We start from the raw sequence: 20,197 nt of genomic DNA on the forward strand, positions 1-20,197 counted from the left end.
TAATCGTTCTCGGAGCCGGGCCTGTAACAGGTAATCTAGGTTTTTTTTTAATTTTTCAATGTTTTTACTTTAAATAATAACTTTTAAATGTTGCGAAAATTAGTAAAAATACAGAATATAATTTTAAAACTCCAAATATTTGAGAAAAAAAAGTTCGAAAAATTGTAATAAATTGCAAAAATTGAAAAAAAAATGTTCAAAACGGGTTAGGGTCAATAGGTTCGGGTTAGAATGGGTCAAGGTCGGAACAGGTCAAAACGGGTTTCGAGTCGGTTTATTTGTTGGACCAACAAATCAGCACGTTTTCAACACGTTACAACTCGTTGTAACAGCAAAAGCTCGTTTAAGCGATTTTTTCAGTTCGTTTCAGCATTTAAAAGCTCGTTTAAGCGATTTTTCACTTTGTTTCAGCACCTAACAGCTCATTTAAGCGATTTTTCAGTTCGTTTCAGCACATAACAGCTCGTTTAAGCTATTTTTCAGTTCGTTTCAGCACCTAACAACTCGTTTAAGTGAGTTTTCAGTTCTTTTCAGCACCTAACAACTCATTTAAGCGATTTCAATTCGTTTCAGCACCTAACAAATCATTTAACCGAAAACCGTCCTGGACCATTCCGACCCGAACCCGTTCTGACGCGAACCAAAACAACCCATTTTGGTCAAAACGTGTTAAAACAAGTTGTTAAGTGCTTAAACAAACCGAAAAATCGCTTAAACGAGCTGTTAGTGTTGAAACGAACTGAAAAACCGCTTAAACGAGCTGTTAGGTGCTGAAACGAACTGAAAAACCGCTTAAACGAGCTTTTAGGTGCTGAAACGAACTGAAAAACCGCTTAAACGAGCTGTTAGTTGCTGAAACGAACTGAAAAACCGCTTAAACGAGCTGTTAGGTGCTGAAACGAGCTGAAAAATCTCTTAAATGAGCTGTTAGGTGCTGAAACGAGCTGAAAATTCGCTTAAACGAGCTGTTAGGTGCTGAAACGAGCTGAAAAATCGCTTAAACGAGCTGTTAGATGCTGAAACGAACTGAAAAGTCGCTTAAACGAGCTGTTAGATGCTGAAACGAACTGAAAAGTCGTTTAAACGAGCTGTTAGATGCTGAAACGAACTGAAAAATCGCTTAAACGAGCTGTTAGGTGTTGAAACGAACTGAGAAATCGCTTAAATGAGCTGTTAAGTGCTGAAACGAACTGAAAAAAACGCTTAAACGAGCTTTTGCTGTTAAAACGAGCTGTAACGTGTTGAAAACGCGCTGATTCGTTGGTAAAAAAAAGGGACCCGAAACCCGTTTTGACCCGTTTTAACCCGAACCTGTTGACCCTAACCCGTTTTAAACAATTTTATTTTTTTTCAATTTTTGCAATTTATTGCAATTTTTCGAATTTTTTTTTTTGCAAATTTTCGGAATTTTAAAATTATATTTCGTATTTTTACTAATTTTCGCAACTTTTAAAAGTTATTATTTAAAGTAAAAACATTGAAAAAAAAAAACCTCGATTACCTGCTATCCAGGTAAAATATCTAGTATTGGAACATAAATGAAAGTTCAATGGCCTGATTGGAACAAAAGTTTGTATCAGTGACCTGATTGTAACAACTTTCAAAGTTGATTACTATTTTATGGACTAATCCCAAAAAAGGTATCAATTAATTACGACTTTAAATTTTATATATATTAAGCCAACAATTCATAGGATTTACAGTAGGGTTGAGTAACGCTTTAAAAAGGGTTGGGAATGGTCCATTTTAAAAGATGTACCAAATCACGTGGGTAAAAAACTTCAATTTGCTCCTGGTTTTGGACTTTTGGTCATGCTGAAAAATGCGTTTTTTGTTCTCACTTTGATCCATATCACTTTTGGTTTTATTGTTTATTATTATTTTTACTATAGACTTAGTTTTATTTGTTGTTTTTTTTGCCTTTCATGGCTATCTGATTTTAAAATTAGTAGCCAACTTTGGGCTTTTGTTTTATCTCCAGGGGCCTGTCTTCCAATGGGCTGCAAACCAAAGTTTGGAGAGGAGGAGGGAATCAAAGGTTTTAGTTTTAACTTTTGAGAGAGATTAGCATTTTACATATTAAACAAGTTGAATTGTTGAACTAGAACACGACCTACCTATTTATTGGTGTCAAAGACATCAACCCTATCGTGAACACACTTATAGTCGTATAACCCAAACAACTATAAAACGTGTAACCCGAACTCAACCTATTTTACTAATTTATCCAAACAGTTTATATATGGGCCGATTGTAATCAAGGTGTGTATATATGGACCTTAAACAGGTTGTTGAGTTGTAATAAATGGGTTAAACGGAGAGTTGGCAGTTAACTTGCTATAGTAAACCAGTTGACGGGCCTGTACAATAGACGTGTTTAGTTAAACGAGTTAGATAATCCATTTGAACGCATCATGTTTATTAAACGAGTTAGATATAACAACAAAACCTGTATATTTCATTTCGTTTTCATATAATGTTTCAATTCAAACAAGATAGTAATGGCTTCACAAATCAAATTCATAATTTCTTGTTCCAAATGTGACAATCATCAATCACTTTCAACAATCCACTCACAAATCACACTACACACAAAATCAAAACAAATTTACACAAACAAACAAAAGCAAATTAAATAATGAAAGCTTGGACAGCATTTCCACACATCTCAAGCTTCCATTTTCTTTAAAACCAAAACTCTAGCACTCGGGTGTTTGAGTATGGTCTCTCTTCGGATCCCTACAATAGTCATACACCTTATAGTTCTTTCGAACCCACAACATCGTCGCCACCTGCTGGCGGCTCAGCCCACCCCGGGCAGATTATAGGTAATCTGGGGGCTAAGTAATGTTTCCCACGAAGGTTAGGTCCAGCAGAGTAAGTTGTACTTCAGGGAACCTGCAAAACAGACACCGTAAGCTCGTCACTGAGAAGGGGGGGGTTCCTCCTTGTGACCACCCTCCGGCGTGAGAATCAGTCTATATTGCTCTTTGAATATAAAAGTATATGAATACTATTAGAGCAGTTATCAAGTAAGTTATACGAGATAGTAGATGATGAAATGATAATACCATTTGCTGTCTTTTATAGCCGAAGGTGGGTTTCCAAGGGGTTTAGCCGGCCCAACACGCTACCAACTGTAACCTATGCACGTGCCCTACCTGTGAGTGGTGGATAGGTAGCGGCTGACACAGAGCAGGCGTGCCGTGCACTCTTCGTCTTCTACCAACTGCAGGCTAGGCACGTGGTCTGGCAGGAGTTGGTGGGCAGGCGGCGGCTATTGGTCACAGTGCTGTGGCGTGCTGTCTGCCACGCTGCTGTCAGTGAGCTGTCGCATTCTTGGTCAGATCTTTTGTCTTTACCTCGTCAGGTATCACGCAAAAGATCCTCCATCATACGGACTGGCCCATTTTGGCGGGAGTTTTCCCCCTCCCGCCTTTGCTCATTCTTTCAGGTGACACTGAATATTTGTAAGTGTTAAGCCTTATGCGTGTAGCTATGCTGTGCGGGTAGCCTTCCCTGATGGCTTGTATCCGCAACTGCGGGAACAGGCGGGTTACTTTACCATTGGGAGGCTTTTCCCTGCGTATGCAGCCTGCATACTGCGCGTAGGCTTCTCTGAGCATGGTGGGTCCTGCGGGAGTAGATGGTCTTTGCGCAGACATCCCTGTTCAAGGTGAGTCATGCGGGACCAACTGAGCCCTGCTGGGACCTACCTCTTCAAGTCCCCCCAGTCCAATGTTCTTCTCACGAATGTCTAATAAAGTGAGGTGAATTTTTGGACTTAAGCAAAGGGTTTTGAAAAGGGGTTTTTGTAAGGTTTTCCATGGGGGTTCTTCCCGCGGAAGTCCTTGTCACTTGCAGAAATTCCCGAGTTTCCTGCTTGGTCTTTGGGTATGATGCGGGTAGGTCTGTAACCTCCTCGCAAGTCAGGAGCATTGAGTCTTAGTTGTGCGGATTCTCCCTGTGGTTCTGGTAGTTTTTGAACATAGTGATCAATTATGTTTAAACCACCAATTCCATCTTGGAGCCTCAAACAACGTAGTACTCGATGTTCCCGCAATGCGGGGATATTACTTCCGTTTTCACAAGCATTGCCCAGAAGATCCTTCCTGGTTTCAATTCTCAGCGGGTGCTAGGTATGTGAAGGGTTTTGCCTTTACACTGTACCTGCGTCCGTCTTACGGTTACTTTACTTCCAAGGTATTCCTGGCGTCCATTCCCTGCGGGTGCTAGGTATGTGAAGGGTTTTGCCTTTACACTGTACCCGCACCCGTCTTATGGTTACTTGGTTGCCAAATATTTTGGCTTCAATTCCCTGCGGGTGTTAGGTATGTGAAGGGTTTTGCCTTTACACTGTACCCACACCCGGCTTATGGTTACTTGTTTGCCAAGGTAAGGGATATTTTCCCGCTTACTTTTTTGAACCTTGGTCTTCAAATTTTTAAATTTTGAAATTTGAAGAGTTGGATGGATAACAACCCAATACCTCAAACGTCGTGCGACGGTTTCTTCTGACTGTGTCAGGACGTGCCAGAAGTTATGGCGACATGACATTATGTGGTCATTCCAGTTGCTTTTTCAGGCGCGTGGGCACGGGATTTCGGGCGCGTAGCCGCGAAATCTCTGACACGTCCTTTTTGACAGCTGTTGCCAGTTCGCTTTTGCCACGCGTCATAGTTTCATTGCACCTTTGATTTCTCTCTCTTCCGTATTAAATTCATCGCATTAATTGCGATTGCTATATAAAGGGGGAGAAGGTTATTTGCAATTCACACTTTCCACTTTCATCTCTTCTTCTCCAGTAATTTCCGGCGAATTTCTCTTTTTCAGTAAAGCATTGCTCTGAAATCTCTTCTTTCTTCCACCATGTCTTCTCACGATGCTGATGATCAGAAGACTGCTGGCGAATGCCAGTGTTATCTTCCTGTCGAGCTGTACCAGTATATCGTCAGGAAGTTCATGCTCGAGTCTCTCGAGCCTGAGTTTCCTGAGCCCCACCATACTGTGTACGATGCCCCTAGTGGCAAAATCGGGGTTTATGCTGCATTCTTTGTCTACGGGAACCTTAGGTTTCCGTTGACAAAGTTTGTGTACCGTGTCCTAGAGAGGCACGGTGTGCACCTGACAGAGGTGCACCCCATGGCCATTGCCAAGGTCCGGCACTTTGAGTGGGTGTGCCGGATACTGGGCCTTGAGCCTCTTGTTGACCGCCTGATGACCTTCTATACTTGGAGGTGCATCCAAGGGTGGTACACTCTTACAACCCGTATCAAGGGTTTAAAGATTTGTACCACCGAGCGGAGTCTTCGCTCATGGAGAAGAGAGTTCTTCTTTATATCCGCTCGAGCCATCCCCATTGCCATGAAGTTCAAGAATGGCCAGCCGCTTCCGAACCTTCCCGCCATCAACTACGAGGAGGCGGAATGGTTCGCGAAGATATCCCGGGTCCAGTCCCCGGTTTTCCGTTTTCCGGAGTCGGCGATGGTGATGCTGGGGATGAGCCGGGTGTGGAAGGCGGCGAATGCGGATAAGGTTCCGATCGTCCTTGAATATGGTTCGAACTCTACCCCTTATGGTATGTCTTGTTTCTTTTTTGCTGACTACGATTTTTTCTAACTTTCTTGTTGATTTCAGAGGGTAACGATCTTCAGTCGCTCCTGAATCCGCGGGAGGAAGATGGTCCTGCGCGGATGGGTACTCGTGCTCTGGACGAGAACGAGTTGCCCATCTTAGAGCAGACTGCGGGTCGGTTCGTGGAGGTTTACCCGCCAGGCCAAGAGATCCTGAGCCACCGACGGCCAGGTAAGCCTATCTTCTACCCTGAACCTCTCAATGCTGTGCCTGCTGCTGGAGTTCATGACATTTCTTCTTCTGAGGAATCCGCAGAAGGTCCTCCACTGGTGCGGAAGAAAAAGGCTGCCGTCGGGAGAGGCAAGGAGAAGGTGGCCTCTACGGCCGACCCGGTAGTCCTATCTGACTCGGAGTCAGATAATGCAGAGGTGGCGGGGAAGCCCGGTGGTGAGGAGACCACCGCTCCGGAGGCTGCAGGTGTTACCTCCGGGGAGGCAGCGACGACGACGGTTACCGGTGTCAAGAGGCCGGCTCCATCGGGTTCGCCCCCGCTCGTCCGTGCGTTCAAGCTCAAGAAACCCCGTAAGTACCCCCATAATTCTTGTCTAGATTTGTTGTTTCAAATAAATTTAACACTTTTGCTTGTGCAGGTGTGGATGTTGACGCATTCCAGGGTGGAGTTGGAGTAAGTATTCCCCCGCCAATGACGGTAGGCTCGGTCAGCCTTCTCGAGGCGTCGACCCAGGCGTCTACGCTTGCTTCCGCTGGTTCCAGCCTTCCTGAGGCTGTTCCAGCTGAGAAGGTGTCTCCGCCGGCCGTGAGTGCAATTTTTACAGCATCTTTCACGGAGCCGGCGGTTACTGTTGCTGAGGAGACGGCGCCAACAATGGCTACCACGGCGGCTGCCACTATACCTGCGCCACCGGCACCGGCGGCCGGACCATCAGGTACGCGCCGGGCTTCCCGCCGATCTACGCCACCTTCCCGTCTGCCTGACCTGTTGGATGGATTTCCTTTAGGTTCAGGTGATGGGTTTGGCGGCTATCGGCCTGTTATTGACCCTACAGGTACGTAGGGTTCTTTTTTCTTTGTATATTTTTGTCATCTTTTCCTAACTGCCTTTGTTTCTTTTGCAGTGTCGGATTCCAATGAAGTGTATGTTCCAAGATGGAACATACGCCGAGGAACAACCCTTCGCACCCCTGTGGAGTGCGTGGATTGGGCTCGCCACGCTGCTCCTCATGGTGCGTTGGGGGAAGCCATGGCTAGCTACCAAGAGGGTAGGCTAACCAATGAGCTTCGGGTTCTCCAGGCCCGAACGCAGCCCCGCGTCGAGCTGCTTTGTCGTGAAAACGACAAGTTAAAAGCAGCTCGCGCCAAAGATGTATCTGAAGCGCGGGCTCTTCGGGAGGAGAACCGGCAGTTGGCCGCTGCCGCAGCCGAGAAGGAGAAGGCATTCAAGGCCCTCGAGGTTGAAGTCCAGGCGCGACTCGAGGCCCGCTCCAAGGCTGCCCAAGCTGTGAATGAACAGCTTCGGCTGGCCAAGGAGACTGCGCGAAACTCAACTGAGAGGGCTGCCAAGGCTGAAGCTGTTGCTGAGCCACTTCGCGAAGAGAATGAGCAGCTTAAATGCAAATTAAAGGCTCTTCAGCATGCTCATGACGCCTTGGCAATGGAAGATGCCAAGAAGCTGCAGGAGATCCTTGACCAGAGGGGGATGCTCGACCGTACTGAAAGGAAACTCAAAAGCGTCGAAGAAGCTGCCGCCAAGGAAGTTCAACTTGCCAACCTTGATAAAAGCGGAGCCGAACGTGCTTACAAAGAAAGTCAAGCTACCCTCCAATGGCTGCTTCGAGAAGCGTTGCCTGAGGTATCTTCATCTTTTTCTTCACGCTTTCCGCTCGTAATTAGAAAATGTTCTAACTTGTAATTCTTTTGTAGGTTGTGCGTCGGGTCCTTTCAGAGACCTCTTACGACGATGCAATGAGCGCAGCCCTCAACGCTTCTCACGAGGATGGGCAGAAGACTGGCTTCCTGCTTGGTCTAGGGTTTGCTGAGAGAGGCTTTCCGCCCTCCAACTTCCCTTTATTCAATGTTAATACTGAAGCTGCTTATGACCAAGCTGTGAATCAGTACGCTGCCTTCCCGCATCCAGTGGTGGAGAAGGTGAATGAAGCTGCTGCTGCTGATGATGGGCTAAGCATCCTTAAGGCTTTCCTTGGGCAGCCGCGCTCTGACGGTGCTGGTCCAAGCGGAGGTGGCCCTGAAGCCTGATCTTGAAGATCCCTTCCCCCTGCTAGGATAGCCTTGTATAGATTTCTTTTAGGCGGGTAGTTACCCAGCCATTCTTGTAATTGATTGTGAAATATTAATCTCTTTGCGTATAAGATTGTTATTTCCTCGGGTTCTTTGCTTTATAAACTTATGACTTGTATACTTAGTTTAAATTAGCAATTTCCCAAGTGTTTAGAATAAGAACCTTTGAACGTGGTTGATGATGGGTTAAAGTTTCGCCTCCTCCCTCGTGATTGTGCGGGTAAAACCGTCACTTGCACTTGGTAGGATGGCTAATCTTTACCCTCTATCTGACCTGCGTGTAGGTTTTCCTTTTCGAAATTTCTAAGGCATTAAGTTAAACCTTTGAACGTGGTTGATAATGGACTAAAGTTTTCGCTTCCTCTTTCGTGATTGTGCGGGTGTAACCGTCACTTGCACTTAGTAGGATGGCTTTAACTTTAGACCTATATCTGACCTGCGTGTAGGTTTTTCTTATCCTTTTAAGTGTTCATAAGTTAACCTTTTAACGTGGTAGACGGTAAGTTAAGTTTGGCTTCCTTGTTCGTGATTGTGCGGGTAAGACCGTCACTTGCACTTACAAGGATGGCTAAACTTTACCTACATCTGACCTGCGTGTAGGTTTTCCTTAGAACTTTTTAAGTGTTCATAAGTTAACCTTTTAACGTGGTAGACGGTAAGTTAAGTTTGGCTTCCTTGTTCGTGATTGTGCGGGTAAGACCGTCACTTGCACTTACAAGGATGGCTAAACTTTACCTACATCTGACCTGCGTGTAGGTTTTCCTTAGAACTTTTTAACATTTTGGCGTTGTGTTTATGCGGGTATTGCCGCCTTCCACACGCAACTACTTCTTCCCGTAAGAGAAGTTCATAGGTTACAAGCTATTAATACATCATGAAAGGAGAATCATTTCCATTAGAAGTGGCTCTAGGCCTTTTCTTTACAAGTTGGAATTGATCTACATATAACATTTGCGTAATTGAGCTCCATTCCATGTTCTAGGGATGGGAGTGCCATCGAGCCTTTCGAGCCGGTACGCGCCCTTTCCCAGAACTTCTTTGATAATGTATGGCCCTTCCCAAATCGGGGCCAACTTTCCTGGGCGTTGTTGGTTCGAAGCCTCGTTGTTACGCAGTATGTAGTCTCCTTCCTTGAAGTTGCAGAGTTTTACCCGCGTGTTGTAGTATTTTTGCATTTGTCGTTTGTAGTTTTCTTCACGCACGGCGGCTAAGTCTCTGCGCTCTTCGGTTAGCATAAGGTCTAACCGTCTTTCCGCATCATTGTCTTCTGGTTGGATTAAGACCCTTGGTGAGGGTAAACCGATTTCGACTGGGATCATGGCTTCAGTGCCATAAGTGAGACTGAACGGGGTTTCTCCCGTACTGGTCTTCTTCAGCGTTCTGTTTGCCCAAAGGACGTGTGGAAGCTCGTCCACCCAACCGGATCTATGTTCCAAGAGTCTTCTCTTTATGCCTTCGACGATGCTCTTATTTGCTCTTTCCACCTCACCGTTACCTTGCGGGTGTGCCACTGAGGTAAAGGTGTGGGTGATTTGAAGTTCTTTCAGCCACTGCTGTAGCTTCTTGTCAGCAAAGTTGGTGCCATTGTCGCTTACCAAATTCTGTGGAAGTCCAAAACGACAAATAATAAATTCCCAAATAAATTTTTTGATATGCTTTGCGGTTGTTTGGGCTAAAGGTTTCGCTTCTATCCATTTGGTGAAGTAGTCAATGGCTACCACTAGGAACTGAACATTCCCAGCTGCTGTTGGAAATGGGCCTGTCACGTCAATGGCCCACTTCTGAAATGGCCACGAGGAAGTGACAGGAACAAGTTCATTTTTCGGGCGATGCGTGTTGGGTGCGTAAAGCTGGCAAGATCTGCATTTTCTGATGTATGCCAACGCGTCCATATGCATCCCCGGCCAGAAGTATCCCGCGTTGTTTAGCTTGGCTACCACAGCGCGGGGGCCTGCGTGTACTCCACAGATGCCTTCGTGAACCTCCCTTAGGAGGTAGTCAGCATCTTGGTTGTCCACGCATCTTAACAATGGGCCAAGAAAGTTACGTCTTTAAAGGGTGTCATTGACCAGCTGATAATTCAGTGCTTTACAGCGTAGTTTTCTTGCATGTGACTTCGACTCTGGTAACGTTCCTGCTTCAAGGTATTTTATTATTGGGGTCATCCATGTTTCTGTACCGGTTTGGATGACACAAATTTCCTTGTGCGGGACTGATGGTGTTTCGAGGAGCTCCACGCGGATGTCCTTTCCCAAGTGGGTGAAGGCCAGTGATGCAAGCTTGCTTAACGCATCCGCAGATTTGTTTTCGCTGCGCTTGACGTGTATCACTTTACAATCATTAAAATCGCGCATGATGGCTTTGGCTTGGGCAAGGTACAGGGCCATTGTGTCGTTCACAGCCGTGTACGTCCCGTTTATTTGGTTTGCCACTAGCATGGAATCTACGTGGGCTTCCAAATTTTTTACACCCATCTTTCGCGCAATCCTCAATCCGGCCAGGAATGCTTCATATTCAGCTTCGTTATTCGTACTTGGAAAATCCAGCCGAATAGCATAAGTATATTCCTGGCCTGCTGGATTTGTTAATTTTAACCCTGCGCCTGAACCCTCGTTACTAGCTGCTCCATCAGTGTAGAGTCGCCAGACTTCATCGATTTCGTGTGCTGGGGAGGGTTGAACCTCCTCCTGGCACTCTTTCTCCCGTGAAGCGGGGACTTCTGCAATAAAATCAGCCAGGACCTGACCTTTAATGGCTGGTCTCGGCTTGTATTGAATCGCATATTCTCCCAATTCAATTGCCCATTTAGCTAGACGTCCCGATAACTCGGGTTTGCCTAGAACATTTGAGAGTTTGAAGTTGGTGAGAATAGTGATTGGGTGACCCTGGAAATATCGTCTCAACCTGCGTGAAGCGTGTATAAGTGCCAAGACCAGTTTTTCCAGGGTAGAGTACCGGGTTTCCGCGTCTGCCAGCACGCGGCTAACATAATAGATTGGCATCTGGATGCCTTTTCGTTCTACAAGCAGGACTGCCCCGGTTGCTCTATCTGTTGCGGAGAGGTATAGGATTAACTCCTCCCCCGCTTGTGGTGCCGTGAGTGTTGGGAGTTCGATCAGGCGTGATCGAATCTCCTGAAAAGCTGCTTCCGCTTCTGGTGTCCAGCGGAAGTGCGTTTTCTTTAAACAATTTCTTAGCGTTGACACAAAAGGGAACGACCTATCCGCATGGTTTGCCAAAAAGCGGTTAAGCGCGACTAGTCGTCCATTAAGTGTTTGAGCCTGTTTTATGGTGGTAGGTGATTCCATTTTGACAATGGCTTCGACCTTTTCAGGGTTCGCTCTGAAGCCATCTTTAGTAATAATGACTCCTAAGAACTTCCCTTCTTCCACCCCAAATGAACACTTGCTCGGGTTGAGCTTCATGTTTATCTTTCTGAGCGTGTTGAAAGTTTCCTCAATGTCTTTCAACATCGCCTCTGGCTCGGGGCTTTTGATGACCAAATCATCCATATAGACTTCCAAGTTTCTCCCAATTTGGGCGTGAAACTCTTTGTCCATTAGTCGTTGGTACGTGGACCCCGCGTTCTTAAGTCCGAACGGCATCATTTTATAACAAAATGTGCCATCGGGCGTCCGAAAGGCGGTTTTGTCCTGGTCATCTACAGCCATGTGGATTTGATGGTACCCCTTATACGCATCCAAGAAGCATTTAAGGCGAAATGGTGCCACCGAATCCACCTTGAGATCAATTTCTGGCAACGGATAACAATCTTTGGGGCATGCTTTATTCAAATCTTTGAAATCTATGCACATGCGCCATTGTTTGTTATTCTTCGGTACCATTACGGGATTTGCAACCCATGTTTGATATTTGCTGACGCGCACGATGCCCGCATCAAGGAGTTCCTTGACTTGGGTTCTGCACGCGTTGGTTTGCTCGGGCCCCATTACTCTGCGCTTTTGTACGATCGGCGTAACGGCCGGATCGCATTTGAGCTTATGCTCTGCCTTTCCCCGGGGTACACCAGTCATGTCGGCTGGTGTCCACGCGAAGATGTCTGCGTTTCGCTGCAGTAAGCGCTTGAGTAAGGTGCGTGTTGGATCAACAATTGTCGGGCCAATGGTAACGGCCTGATCGGGATATTTCCCATTGAATGCCCACTGTTCAGGTTCAGTGATGGTTTGTTTGGCCATCTTCGGTTTGGGTTTAGAGGAGACAGATGCGATGCATACCTGGGGAATGCCCGTGATCATCGCTACGCCTTCAGTTGTTGGCCATCCCATCATGCCGTGGACTGAGGATACCACGGCGTTGAATCTTGCCATCCCTTCTCTCCCGAATAGGATGTCATACGTATGATGTGGTTTTTTCATCACAACAAAATCCACATCCTCCGTGCGTGAATAATTCCCATCGGTGAGAGTGACGGGGAAAGATAGGATGCCCAAGGGGGTGTTCATGCTGCCGTCAAACCCTTCCATTGAAGCGTAGACCGTCTCCAGGCGTTCCTTGTCTTCATCATCGAGCTTGTCGAAGAACTGCCTGTACATCACTGTCGACGATGCGCCATTGTCAACGAGGGTGCGGGAGGTGATGTAGTGCCCCAGCTGGCTTTTAATGATAATGGGGCCTTCTTTGTTTGGGCCTCCCGGCACTCGCGGGAAGCGCACTTCTGCTTCCTTCCATGCGCATGGTTCGGTCATCGGTCTCTTCCTTCCTCTGACCTTACCATGGACCATGTTGATGCTGATGTCGACGGGCTTTCGTCCGTTACCCCTGTACCTGTTGTCGTTCCTTCCTCCCTTCTTGATAGATGCCACGAGGTGTGCGAGCCTCCCATCCTTGACGAATGTCTCGACGATGTCCCTCAAGGATGTGCACTCCTCAGTGCTATGGCCCTTTGTCCCATGGAAGTCACAAGACTTGCTTTGATCCGCATTGGGTTTCTGTCGGATCGCTGGGGCTTTTGGCCATGGCAGTTTTTCCGTGGCGAATATCTCCGTGACGCTCTTGGTGAGTGGCGTCCAACGGTTTTTCCGGTTCGAAGGGTGCGTGTTGTCCCTTCCGCCAACCAGAGGGCGAGAGCTTGAGGGGGTGTCAAAGTTTATCCTTGACTGCCAAATACCTTGCCGCCTTTTTTTGTTTAGCCGGGCGGTTCTCACATTGTTCTCCCTTGTCCTCTGTGTGTAGAGGTTTGTATTCTGGGGGAGATCTCTTCCCAGCTGTTTCTCCGTTTCGGCGAAGCGCTTGGCTGCCGTCATTATGGCATCCCATGTGGATGGCATGCCGTCTTTACCCGTCAGAGTGCGGATAAGTTCTGGGTACTCAGCGCCCTGAATGAAAGCGGCGCGAACGAGGTCTTCGCTGATGTTACCCAGACTCAGCTTCTTGGAGTTGAAGCGGGTGATGAAGTCCAGTAAGGATTCATCCTCTTCTCTCACACAGTTGAGGATCGTCCACTGCTCCTCAGTGTGCTTCCTCTGTTGACTAAACTGTTGACTGAACTTGTTCTGGAAGTCTGCCCAGTCATAGATGTGGTGGACCGGTAAACGGTCGAACCATGCTCTGGCTGCTCCTACCAGAGTCATCTGGAACATGTAGCACCACGTGGGTTCCGTCCAGTTACTGACGGTTGCCCCCGCAATGAACCTGTTCAGATGGTCATCTGGGTCGGATATACCATCGTATGTGCCAATATTGGACATTTGTTTGGCACTCCTCGGGGCGATTGCTTCTGCAATGTCCCTTGCAAATTTTGACCTTCCTGCGTTTGTGGCAGTAGGTCTAAAGGCCTTGGAGAAGTCACGCGAGCTTTTTTCCGTGACTGGTTGGAATGCTTCCCCAAAATTCCTTTTTGGCTGGGGATCCGTTTCCTTACGCTTCCCTTTCGCCCTATGGCGAGGGTTCGCGTCGGTGTCGGATTCTTCCCTCTCGGCGTCTGAGTACTCGTACTCACTACTCATGTTGAGGTGCTGGCGAGTACTACCGAATTCCTCAGCTTGTTGGACTGAACGCAAGCGTTCGTCCAATTCAGCCTGAAATTCTCTTTGACGTGCCTCGGCCCATGCCTTCACTTGATCAAGTGTTTGGCGAGGGGCTCGAGTTCGTTTTTCCAGCTGGGCATCAGTGAATCCCAGTGGAATATTTACTCCACTTGCCCCTACATGAGTGACTGGGGTAGTGTTCGTAAAATGTACTTCACTTGCCCCAGCTTGGGTGGCTGGGGTAGTGTTTGTAAACATTGTGTTGCCGGTGTTTACCCCAGTGGCTGGGGTTGTGGTTACCGGAATTTCTCTAGTCATCTTGGAAGTTTTGAGAAACTGGAGAAAGATGTAGTTCTAGCTTTATGCACGGATGGCGCCAATGAAGAAACACTAAGTGACCCCGGGCAGATTATAGGTAATCTGGGGGCTAAGTAATGTTTCCCACGAAGGTTAGGTCCAGCAGAGTAAGTTGTACTTCAGGGAACCTGCAAAACAGACACCGTAAGCTCGTCACTGAGAAGGGGGGGGTTCCTCCTTGTGACCACCCTCCGGCGTGAGAATCAGTCTATATTGCTCTTTGAATATAAAAGTATATGAATACTATTAGAGCAGTTATCAAGTAAGTTATACGAGATAGTAGATGATGAAATGATAATACCATTTGCTGTCTTTTATAGCCGAAGGTGGGTTTCCAAGGGGTTTAGCCGGCCCAACACGCTACCAACTGTAACCTATGCACGTGCCCTACCTGTGAGTGGTGGATAGGTAGCGGCTGACACAGAGCAGGCGTGCCGTGCACTCTTCGTCTTCTACCAACTGCAGGCTAGGCACGTGGTCTGGCAGGAGTTGGTGGGCAGGCGGCGGCTATTGGTCACAGTGCTGTGGCGTGCTGTCTGCCACGCTGCTGTCAGTGAGCTGTCGCATTCTTGGTCAGATCTTTTGTCTTTACCTCGTCAGGTATCACGCAAAAGATCCTCCATCATACGGACTGGCCCATTTTGGCGGGAGTTTTCCCCCTCCCGCCTTTGCTCATTCTTTCAGGTGACACTGAATATTTGTAAGTGTTAAGCCTTATGCGTGTAGCTATGCTGTGCGGGTAGCCTTCCCTGATGGCTTGTATCCGCAACTGCGGGAACAGGCGGGTTACTTTACCATTGGGAGGCTTTTCCCTGCGTATGCAGCCTGCATACTGCGCGTAGGCTTCTCTGAGCATGGTGGGTCCTGCGGGAGTAGATGGTCTTTGCGCAGACATCCCTGTTCAAGGTGAGTCATGCGGGACCAACTGAGCCCTGCTGGGACCTACCTCTTCACATACACCTTATAGTTCTTTCGAACCCACAACATCGTCGCCACCTGCTGGCGGCTCAGCCCACCCGTCCTAGCTGGAGAACCAGATGGTGGGCGGCATGATGCTGCTGAATTTGCGGCACAGGCTCCTAGCTTGAAATTATTATACCTAGCATAAAAGGTTTGATAGCGATAATCGGCTTTGTATCGACCGTTTTCAGTAGCCCATGATGAAGCATCCCATATAGACCCGTACACATACATCGGCCTTGATGGAAACGTGGCATCACTTTTCCTAGGGTACCTTCTAATTGGCACATCATCCACAAAAAATCTGCATTATTCCACAACTTTACATTATTTTAATTGTTTCATACGTGTATGAATTTTTAAGACGATACAAATGAAGCTAATTTGAGTTTAGTTTAAATAAGTTTGGGACGGTTATGAGTTGATCCTGCTAACATATTTAGTTAAACAGGTTACCTTCACGTCGAACTTCTAGGTTAACGTGTTTACCGCTAATACTTATAAATTACAGAAAACTTGTTCTATGCTAAAACTAAAACTAGCCGGGAATTTTATACTAAAATCCGATAGATAAAGAGAATGATCATGTTTTATAGTTTCGACGCAAAACCTATTTATATATATTTTTGTACCTTTTTATTATAAATATGTAAGAGAGAATCTATAATTAAAAAAATAGTGATTACATCAAAACAAAAGACCAACAGACGATAAGCTGCGTCATAACCATAACCCGAGATATTGTATATCGTATATGGTGTCTTATTTGGGTTCATGTATTAACTAAAGTGGGATTCCAAGTTTCCAACTACCTATCTGCATATAGGGGTGCAAACGAGCCGAGTCGAGCCCGAGCTCGACTAGGCTCGAGCTCGGCTCGTTTAACTTACACAGAGCTCGAGCTCGAGTTCGGCTCGTGAGTAGATTTTCAAGCTCAAGCTCGGCTCGGGCTCGGCTCGTTTATCATTTATTAGTTTTTTTTAAATAATATAATTATTTTTATATATTATTTAGTTATTTTTATTTATTTTTTATAACAATATATATATATATACATTTATATATATAAATTAATAATTATTAAATATATATTTTAAAAAATTAGATAAATGGCAGGCTCGTTTAGGCTCGCGAGCCGGCTCGAGCTCGAAAGGTGAAGCTCGGGCTCGGGCTCGTTTATTAAACGAGCTTACTTTTAGGCTTGAGCTCGGGCTCGGGCTCGGGCTCGATTAAGCTCAGCTCGTTCGAGCTTTTTAACGAGCCGATCCCGAGTAGCTCGCGAGTAGCTCGGCTCGTTTGCACCCCTATCTGCATACACGACCCATTTATTTTGGATATATTTATTAAATAAAAACCTTTTCTTGCTTACACTTTTTTAATATTGAAATGAAACGGACAAAAGTAATCATGTATTATTTGTTTTCAAATATATCTGGAATAAAATAACTTACATGATTTCAATGGGGCTCCACAAGATAGCATAGTTGTGAAAACCTTTGGTCGGATCAAACCACAGGTGAATCTTTTCTTCCCGCCCGACGATATTTCTGTCGCCGCTTCCTCTAATGTACACGTTCGTCTGCAACGTATATGGCTTCCCAAACGTCGTACCAAGAAACTCGATATCAACTTCATCATGGTTCCCAGGATAATCTTCGTTATTTGAAAGCGGTAAAACAATCGAAGCACAAATAAAAACAATTAATAAAGCCCTATAATGCTATAAATAAAATTAAAAAGATAAGTAACTTTTGCATGCATGCATGCATGCAAATTAATCAATCATGTGGTAATATTGCTTGTGTCACAAGTAAATATGCATGCATGCAAATTAATCAATCATGTGGTAATATTGCTTGTGCCACAAGTAAATATTAAGTTCATACGTAAAATGACGTAATAACCCCTGCGGTGTAGCCAGGGTGAAGCTTGATCGTGGTCCCAAAGTAGCCTGATCTCGCTCTTTGTGACTTGAACCCGCTTCCTGAAGACTTGTCAAGCCACAACACCAGCGAGTTCTGCTCGAACCGCTGGTGCTGTGAGCCCCATAAGCTCCTATAGGCTTGATTGAAGGGTATTGTGGGAACTTTGGAACTAGGGTAAAAACCAGGTGAAGGTTGACCGTTGGTCAAAGACGAAACAGTGAGCATGAAGCAAGAAAGAATAGGGAGGAAAAAAGCCATTATACTTTAGAAGAGGAATAAAATGATTTGTATGCCAAGTATGGGAACAAATGATACTATATATAGTATTGTGATTTACTCAAAATAACACATGGACCCTATTTATAACCAACCAAATTAAAAATTACAAGAAATTCAAACAATATCAAAGACTTATACTTTCGAATACACTTGGATAAGATTACATTATTAAATATAAGTCTATACTATAAAAAAAATGCATAAAGTAAAACAAGCAAATTAATCTAATTAACTTAATATTGCAAAGAAAAAGGTACGTACAAGTTTATGTTATTTAGAATATCACCCCGAAATGACGTTGGTACCCTTGGAACGTTTTCGTTTAGGATTACTGTTGTTGGTCTAACTGATTTAACAGACGAACCTCGACCAAGTATATATATTTGTATTTTTGTTAAACCTTTTTAATTTTTGTCAATATATATAATTATTTAGTTTCAAAGGTTTGACAAGAAGTATATGATTGATAGCACAATTTTGATATAATTTTTAGAGATGAAACAAATATAGAATAAAATGATAGATTTGGTGAGCAATTATTTTCAGTTGTATTTTTCTTTCACAGGCCTCTTTTGTAGACCGATGATTTAGGTAACGATGGGAACCCGACAAAATGCATATGTATATGTAAAATATAAAGGACCTACCCATGAAATTTATTCGGTTTAGATTTTCAATGCCGACAAATGTATTTATACTTGCACCATACCCTACCAAGTTAAATTGTTTTGATCAATTTATTTTAGCAATCACACCCCTAAATGTATGTAGGATAGTGTTTATATAAGCTAACAAGGTTATAAACTAATGTATTATATGAATTAAATAAATGTTTATATATGCTGTTCTAACATATAATACAAACACGTTTTATGAAAAACAAAAATAAAGAATATAAGTTATGGTGTAATTATATTATTTACCAACTCAAATAAAAAAAACCATTTTTATTTAATAAGAGACAGACATAAATCAAAATCTAGACCGCATTAAAAATCGACACGTGACATCCAATGTTTAATAGAAGAGATATAAACAATAAAACAAACTTTTAGGTGGCACATATAGGTGTCCCAAATTGTTTTTATTTATTAAATACGAAGGATATAAAATAATTTATGTGGTTTAAGCTTATTATTATTATTATTATTCAATAATGTGTATAACTGTAAATTAATAAGGCCACCCGAGGCGTATCCTAGATGAGACCCGGGTTCGCGAAATGATACGAGATCAACGCCACAATTGCCTGAACACGTTCCTAGATAGGGATTCATAGGTTCACGAACTCGTTCCAAAATGGGAGAAAGTGGGGGTAAGGTGAGCATGGGTAAAGTATTGGAATTAATGCAAGAGTTCAAGTGGTGGGTGCTTAGCTTTGATTCTTCCGGCTAATTCCTAACACAATTTTCAATTTTGTGACTTCCTTAGCATTGATTCTTGCCAATTCGACTTTCTTATTCATCATCTTCACAATAGCAGGGATTGCTCTTTCACATCGGGAACAAGTGAGATTATTAGCCCACTTTGGTCATCCACAAGTTCCCTTTTGTGATAAGTTTCACATATCAACCGATTACAAAAATCCTAATCTTAGTTTTCTTAATTCACATAAAATTAACCGTTAATTGAAATAATTTAAATCAAATTAACATCAACAATTATCATTATTTGTGAAATTTGAACAATTGAAAGACTTACACAACACACTAATCTTCGACCGGTATGCATTTGTATGAGAAATCCAATAGAAGGTCCCTGCACTACAAGAGCATTACAATTTCGATGTATCGTAAGTGTGTGACTTCAATTGCGTCGAACATGAAGACGAGAGTTGTGACCTTAGGGCTCCAAAGAATTGACTGGTGTGTTAGATAGTCAGGACGGATATGAATGGTGTGTTTGAAGGTTTGAAAAGGTAAGTAATGGGTAAATTGATAATTTAATCACTGATTGGATGGAAAACCTAATAACAATCATACAGAAGGATTCAAAGTGTATCTACCAAGAAACCACAGGGATGCAGTCACGTTATGTTGACTTCTAGGAGCATAATGTGCTCCTGCTCATAAACCAGAGGGACACAAATAAGAATTCCCTCTTTTTTATTTTAATAGCAAACTATAATTCCACAATACCTTGTATCTACAAATATTTAAACCCACCATCACACTTGTTACTTGTGAGAAGGCACACAACATACCATTAAACTAATTTGTCAAGAGTAACTGCTTCTAATAATGAAATCACGTACCGTTGCTAGATATAATTTTGAAAGTGACCATCATTGGGGATTTTCAAAACACCTAGTTATTTAAAACTACACATTGGACATCAAAGAATTAAGTAGATAATACTAAACAATTTTGCTTCTATCCAAACACTAATATCTACTTATCTATTATATCAAAATAAAAAAAATTAAGCAAATGAACATTTTTTTTATTTAACATAATTATAATAATACGATATAATATACAATTTCCGCTAAACATGCACGTCATTGAAGATATGAAAAAACAAATACAAGATCATGGGTATCCAAGTAACTATCAATGGCATATATATTTTGTTTCTTTCTTTTTGAATTTTATCTTGTTATTATTATTAAACGGCTAATTGGGATCACTGATGGGCTACTGGTCCACCCACTCATCTCCATTCTCCAAGTACCTATGATAGATAATTTAAAAAGATATATCCGCTCTAAATTTGAGATTTTTCATTGATGGGCATATCCACAGGTTATTCGTTAGGACCCTGTTAGGAAAACCGGCGTGGGTAAGCATTCCATCAACA

The 20,197-nt window shown here is 44.0% G+C and overlaps 1 long non-coding RNA gene across 1 annotated transcript; it reads right to left on the reverse strand.

The window, feature by feature from the left end:
- Positions 1-2,372: 2,372 nt before the first annotated feature.
- LOC143553207 (uncharacterized) lies at positions 2,373-16,963 on the reverse strand. Its single transcript, XR_013138792.1, has 3 exons — positions 16,646-16,963; positions 15,195-15,498; positions 2,373-2,756 (listed from the first exon to the last, which is right to left on the reverse strand). It is a non-coding gene; the product is annotated as an uncharacterized LOC143553207 (long non-coding RNA).
- Between the last annotated feature and the right edge of the window lie 3,234 nt (positions 16,964-20,197).

The sequence above is a fragment of the Bidens hawaiensis genome, unplaced genomic scaffold (genome assembly GCF_021521415.1).
Source record: "Bidens hawaiensis isolate Kalapana, Puna unplaced genomic scaffold, B.hawaiensis_p1.1 tig00017158_1, whole genome shotgun sequence".
NCBI classification, from domain to species: domain Eukaryota; kingdom Viridiplantae; phylum Streptophyta; class Magnoliopsida; order Asterales; family Asteraceae; genus Bidens; species Bidens hawaiensis.